We start from the raw sequence: 7,033 nt of genomic DNA on the forward strand, positions 1-7,033 counted from the left end.
GACCAACACAAATATGCTCCTTGGTTTTTTGTTCTTTGTTGCAACAGACTGTGCATGACCAGAGTACATCGGTAGATGCACATGGTGCTGGTGCGTCCACTGTCCCGTCCAACTCATTAGCTGTTGTTAATCTAAGGCCTTGTTTGGTTAAAAACTCCCTAGTCCCTACCTGCTTGGTTCCAGGGACTAAACATGGACTAGAGGTTATTAAATGACATGCTAAAAGACCATGTTATCCCTAGTAATGAACTAATAGAGACAAGGTGCGATGCATGGCAGGGGCAACTGTTGGAAAAAGTCCCAAAAAGACTCCCTCGGGGTCTTCTTTCTTTAGTCCCAAATGCCCACTTTTAGTCCCTAAAAGTCCCTCCTGTTTGGTTTAGATGGGACTGACATGGAGTTTTTTAGTCCCTGCACCAAAATGTCCCTGTAAACAAACACCCTCTAATAATGCCGCTGGAAAATTGATGCAATGCCACCGTTAAAAGCAAATTGCATGTTTAACGAATTTTATTGTTAATATAATCACTATGTTAATATTAATCAATGCCACCGTTTGAGAAATGCTACTGTCTAGCTTTCTTTCCCATGTAGATAAAGTAGATGCTTCTTTTTGTTGGCTTCTGTGTCATCCACCGTTATTGACCACTAATTGTTTCCTTTGCACCTCTGTGTAAACAGGGTTATCTACTTCACCTCGTTGCCATTGTGACCTTTTGTTGCACTGCACAAAACACTTTTGTTTTAAGAGCATTTTGTGCAGTTCAACCAAAATGTCACACCGACAACGTTTCTTGATTTCTTGATCTTAGTGGAACTGCACAAGAGGATATCTTACTTCCTATCCATTAAGGCAAATTTGGTTCAGATCTTCTTCTTGTGAGTTGTTTGAATTCCGCATCATGAGAGGTCAGTACTAGCCTTCTTTCACATGATTCTGCAGTCTGCTTTCATATGTTGTGCTACTTGTATGATAATGTTGCTTGATTTTAGTTAACTGCACAAATGGAGACAAGACTTCCAATCTGTATGTGCACCGTAATATCCCATTGAGGTAAGATAAGGATATTTCACAACTGCTGGCCTGCATTTTGCCACTTTCATCAGAAAATTAAGTTTAGTACTATACTTGTGCTCCCTAATTGACATGCCAAATCTTACATTGAACGCGAAGCTTGTCTGTTATTGAACCAAGTGATGAAGGGGAAGAACAAGCGGAAGAAAAACAAAAATCAACTCCCGGTGCTGTAATGAAGCACTGGAACTGTGATGACACAAGTAATGATATAGTTTTGCATCTTAATTTATTGCTATGGCTGGAACGAGCAATTGTTTTGCCACTGATTTGATGCCACTCTCAATGTAATATGTAATTATCTCTACTTGGGCAAACAGGGATCTTCTTTGAAGATACCATATATTTTAGTGGAACTGCACAAGAAGATGTTGGAAACATTAAACTAATCGAGGAGTATATAGTAAGCATGGCCACCACCGTAGATAGCAACAGATGGTTCCGGAGAAGTGCTTCATCTGTATGCTCTACACAATAAGCCTCCTGACAAAGGTTGGTACTCGCCCACTGATTTCATCCATATGATTGAGCTTTGTCATCTCTATTGGTGTTGTGCTACTGTTTAGATACTATCATGAAAAAGTGGTATTGTCCTTGAGAAGTGCTTCATCTGTGCTGTTTTAAATATTTCCTTTCCTTTTTTTCGAGCAAACAGGGATGCTAGCATTTAGTAGTCCTCTTGTCTTTGCACAACAGGATCATCTTCCTCTGAAGAAGAATATGGAGTACGTGAAGTGACTAGTTCCGATTATGCCAGGATGAAGAAGCCCTGTCTATCTTCTCATCAGAAGGAGCAGTTGAAGGATGGTTACATTACTCCCCACAAGACCAAACTAACTTCAGCTCAGAAGGACTGACAAATCTCCATTTTTTTGCTGTGATGCGCGAGTACAATGTTGTTCTAGGATTCTTTCTGGTGAGCTCCATTTTTCTAAAAGTGTGCTCTGCATGGACCATGTATGTGCCTGTTGAAACTGTCAATTCATAGTACTGTTTCTTTGTACTAATCACTTTTTTGTATTTGTGCAAATAGGGGTGCTCAGCTTGATTTCAATGTGAACTGCACAAAATGTTCATGAATACATCGAATCATTCATTTCCACCACAAGAAAGGAGGTGCCGATAAGTTCAAGGCGTTGCAACATATAACGGCGAAATCATACAAGCTACGCGCGAATTTGGTTGATTTTGGTGCAACTGCACAAAAAGAACAGCTGGTTTATTTAGCACGAGGTGCCATGTCAATGTCCGAACTGATGGCAAACCCTGCCCATTCCACAATCGTAGGCATTTGATATTTTGGAATGGGACAACCTTGTCAAATTTTGCCCTTTGCTGTCAGCAGCGTCGTTCAATTTTTTCTTTATTCTTTAGTTGTGAAGTAAATATTGCCGCTGACATGTGAGTCACTGAGATGCATAATCATCGATTGTTTTGAATGTTCTCTATGAATTGCCAGGCCTGTGTGTTTGATTGCAATGTACAGAAATGCTAAAAAGCTGCTCAAACTCTTTGTACTCCTTCTGTTCCTTTTTACTTCGCACATTGTGAAAGTGCATACTTTTTTGAATAAGATTGGTCAAAGTAGAGATACTTTGACTACAGACAAAACTTGTATGCACGACTAGAAAGGACCGGAGGGAGTACATGTGAAACTGCTGCAAACGAGGTGATCACCCTGGGAATAATGCTAGTACGTATTGTTTTGCATGTTCATCCAATGCCAGTGATACAGGAATTTGAACTAATCGGAATAAATTCATTCATACACGGTCAGATTTCATATAAACATGCCGGATTTCATTACATTTCATACATTCTTCAACTAAAAAGGGGCGCGCTGGAGGTATAATTAATTAACCAAAGCTACCCACCTTTGTCTCGCTGAGCCGAAGAGAAGCTTCAGTGACTTAACTGCAGGTGCAGTTGCGTAACTGACATGTGGCTTGTTGGGCCCATGTGTCAATCAGCCAACTGCACCAGCAGTTAAGTAGAAGCAGCGTTCTTCTCCAGCGCAGCTCTCCGACTCCACGTCGCCGCCAAGAAGCTAACCGGCCGTCAATGGCAACCCGCCTAGCTTGGCTTCAACCGGAGGGTAGTAGCGGTGGCCTTACTTGGACCTGAGCGGCGGCGACCTACCGTGTTCTACTCTTCCTCGTTTTCTGTGTGGCGCGGCCTTGTTGGCAGCGTGGCGGGGCCTCGGCGGAGCCGGCGATGTCCTCTGTCTCGTTGCCGGCGGGCGGCGCCTCAGCGGAGCGGTGGAAATCCTCGCCCACATTGCCGACAGGGTGGGGCCTCGGCTGAGCCGACGATGTCCTCTGCCTCGTTGTTGGTGCCGCGGGGCCTCGGCGGAGCAGGGCCTCGTCAACGCCAGTGGAGCGGGGACTCCTCGGAGCCGGCATTGTCCTCTGCCTCGTCCTCGGTCTTGCCAAACAGCGCCTCGCCCACTTCATCGCCCTCTTTGCTAGCCTCTTTGTAGGCCGCCGCAGCCTCCGCCACCCTCATGCGGTACCGCCAGCGCTCGAGGCGGCCCTTGAGGGCGGAGCAGTACGAGTCGAGCAGCGCCTCCTGCTCCGCCAGCTCCGCGGTGATCTGCTCCTCCGCCTGCAGGTGCTCCTGGAGGAGATGGTGGTTGTAGGCGGCGTCGGCCTGCGCCTCCCGGAACAGCTCATCACGCATCTGCCTCACCCTGTCCATATATTGGGCATGGGCCTCGCCGATGGTCATGGTGCAATGCACCAGCTAGGATGGCGCGGAGGAGGGGGTTGGCGCCGGATCGTCTACTACCATGTTCTCCATTGGGACGTCGTCGTCTTCCGGCTGCCTGCCGGCCAGCCGGTCGGCAGCAATGGCTGCCATCTCCTTGTGGTCCGTCGTCCACCCGTCCCGAAGAGCGCTGGAGCGCGAGGAAGCCATGCTGGGCAGTACTGGTGTGGACAGGAGAAAGGGAACGGATGCGGATGACTGGGGCTATGGCCGGCGCAGCAGTTTATATAGCAATGGTGGACGGGCGGAGGGACGGTCGTGTGGCGTCGGCGTAGCCGCCTCGGCAACCGCGTATCATTAATGTGGGCGGCAGATGGATGGACGGACGGCACTTGTGTCGTCTGAAGGCGGAGCAATCGCCTGCACCGGGAAGCGGGGCGGGTGGCGCTGACTGTTTCGGGCGGAAAGCACGCGCGGGCGAGGAGATGACTTTACTTGGAGATGATGACAATGGGGACCCACCAGGTCCATAGCCGCACGTACGCAAGTGCCTCCTTATTATATATATATAACTATAATTTATTTTGCTTCCGCCCGGTTTCCTGACATCACGGTCCCACACCATTGTCAACCTATGTAGTAGTCAATAAACGAGAGAATTGCACAAGAAGCGGCTAACAGCTCGGACCAAGGAGCTCGAGCAGTATTTGTGTTTTTGAGGTGTGAGCACTGCAGAGTTTTTCGATGTTTAGCCCAGATATTAATTTTTCTTCTCCGAGCAACAACGAAAACATCGCTGCAGGTATTAACTAGGCGGGTTGTGGCCCGTCTAGCCCAGGCCAGATATCCAGCCCAGATATTATTTTTTTCAAGCTGAAAATGGCTAGCCCAGCTATACTTTTTTTAGGAATACCCAGGCAAGGTCAAGTTGTTATTCTCCGCCCCGCTGGGCTGCAAATCTTTCCTAGGAGGGATGCATTAGGCTTAACAAGAAAATGGGCTTTAAGAAATAATAAATGGGATGTAATTATAAAAACTGGGCAGTAACTATAAAAAAATGCACCAAACACGTGATTACTTTATAAAATATTATTTTTGGATATTGAAAATTTTAATTTCATTAATTGTTGCGAGCGCAATGTTTCGTTGGATTTTTACGTAATGTAAATTTATATTGAAATTGTATTTAATCTGACTAGAAATTTCGGGATAAAAATATTTCGGATCCCATCAAAATGTGGGAAATTTTATTGAATTTTGTTTTGAACGGTTGGTTGAAATGGGCTGTACTTTTAACAAACTGTAAATGGGCAGTAGTAAATTCCATTAGAATTCAAAAATGGGCTACACATTCTTACAAATCTCAAATGGGCTATAAGTTATCTGCCACCCACTTCTAGCCTTACTAAGTTGACGCGTCCCATAAAAAAACAGAGTTGACGCGTATGCAAGGCTTTGTCAACTTATAGTCAACACACAGTTCTAGCAGCAGTGGCCGTTGGATGTCCATCCAACGGATGCCGTGCTTCATCTTCAATCTCGGATATTCTAGCTTCACCCACCCAAAAAATGATTCCTCCCCCTGACATCTGGGGCGCACCATTTCGGAAGCTGACCTGTGGGCCTACTAAGTTGACGTACCAAGGGCTTTGTCAACTTAGTGAATATAAACGATTCTAGCTGAAGTGACCATACGATGTCCATCCAACGGCCGTCGTGCTTCTTCAACCTCTGGTCTTCTTGCTCCAGCCACCCAAAGCAGCGCCGATCGTGCCGCCTGCTCCTGCCTCCCGTGGCCGGCTGTGCTGCCGCAGAGGCCTCACCGCCCCTACTACTCCCACCGCTGGCCAGGCCATCCCTCCACTCACCCACACCCCCTGTTATTCTACGGCGACGGCAGCACAGCTGAAGCAGTGAACCCTCGTACTCCTCTCCGCGTGTGCATCCACTGCCGCGTCTTCGCGGGCTCCGCGTGGTCCCCTTCCTAGGCCTCGCCGTCGTCCATCGCCCTGGTGGTCTCGGCGCGGCGTGGTCAACGTGGTCAAGGAACGACTTCCATCGGACGTGGACTGTACGTGGAGAGGCTGACAGCTGGGTCCACGGCAACCGCAAGGAAGTGCCTCCTTATTATGTGCAAAATAATTATTCCTCCACCTGACAGCGGGGACCCATCGGACGGGCCACCGTATTTCGTGAAAAAAATGATTCGCCCTCTGACTCCTAGGACCCACGAGCTACATCTTCGCACTCAAGGAAGTGCGTCCGAAAAAAAATGATTCGCCCCCCGACTGCTGGGACCCACCAGCTACACCTTCTCACGCAAGGAAGTGCGTCCGGGCAAACAAAAACGATTCGCCCCCCTGACTGCTGGGACCTAGCAGCTACACCTTCGCACGCAAGCAAGTGCGTCCGGGCAAAAAAAGCAAAACGATTCGCCCCCTGACTGCTGGGACCCACCAGCTACATCTTCGCAGGCAAGGAAGTGCCTGACAGTCGGGACCCACCTGGTCGAAGCGTACGTAGCGTTGTCATTCTGGTCGCGAATGTGTACGTACATACTGGTCGATGTAGAGGCGCGCACGTGTCGTAGTAGAGGCGCGCACGTGTCATAGTAGAGGCGCGCACGTAGCATGTACACATATGTACAGCGGCCAGGGTGCAAGAAAGAAAATACGGCCACGTATGTGTACATACGGGCAGGGTCTCGAACGCCTACTCGCGCATACGTACGGCCAGGGCTCGTGTACATGGCTGGGTTGGAATGGAGAAACAAAGTCGTCGTCGTGTTCATGGGGAGGCAACGGAATGCGTCGTGTTCATGGGGAGGCAACGGAATACATCATGTTCATGGGGAGGCAACGAAATGCGTCGTGTTCATCGGGAGGCAACGGAACGCGTGGGAGCCAACCGGCTGGGTCGGAATGGAATGCACGATCGTGTTCATCGCGAGGGCTTGGACGGAACAGGCGATGGAAACGAGGCCTGGCGTACCGCAGAACAGAGGAAACGGACCTCCTACGTTTGGAACGGGGTCCTATTGATCGGAGGGGTGTGGCGTACCGCAAAACGGAGGAAACAGACCTCCTACGGTCGAAACGAGGGTCCTGTTGATCGGGAGGGTTGTGGCGTACCGCAAAACGGACGAAACGGACCTCCTACGGTCGAAACGAGGGTCCTGTTGATCGGGAGGGGTGTGGCGTACCGCAAAACGGATGAAACGGACCTGCTACGGTCGAAACGGGGGTCCTGTTG

Source organism: Triticum aestivum, chromosome 4D (genome assembly GCF_018294505.1).
Source record: "Triticum aestivum cultivar Chinese Spring chromosome 4D, IWGSC CS RefSeq v2.1, whole genome shotgun sequence".
Classification (NCBI taxonomy): domain Eukaryota; kingdom Viridiplantae; phylum Streptophyta; class Magnoliopsida; order Poales; family Poaceae; genus Triticum; species Triticum aestivum.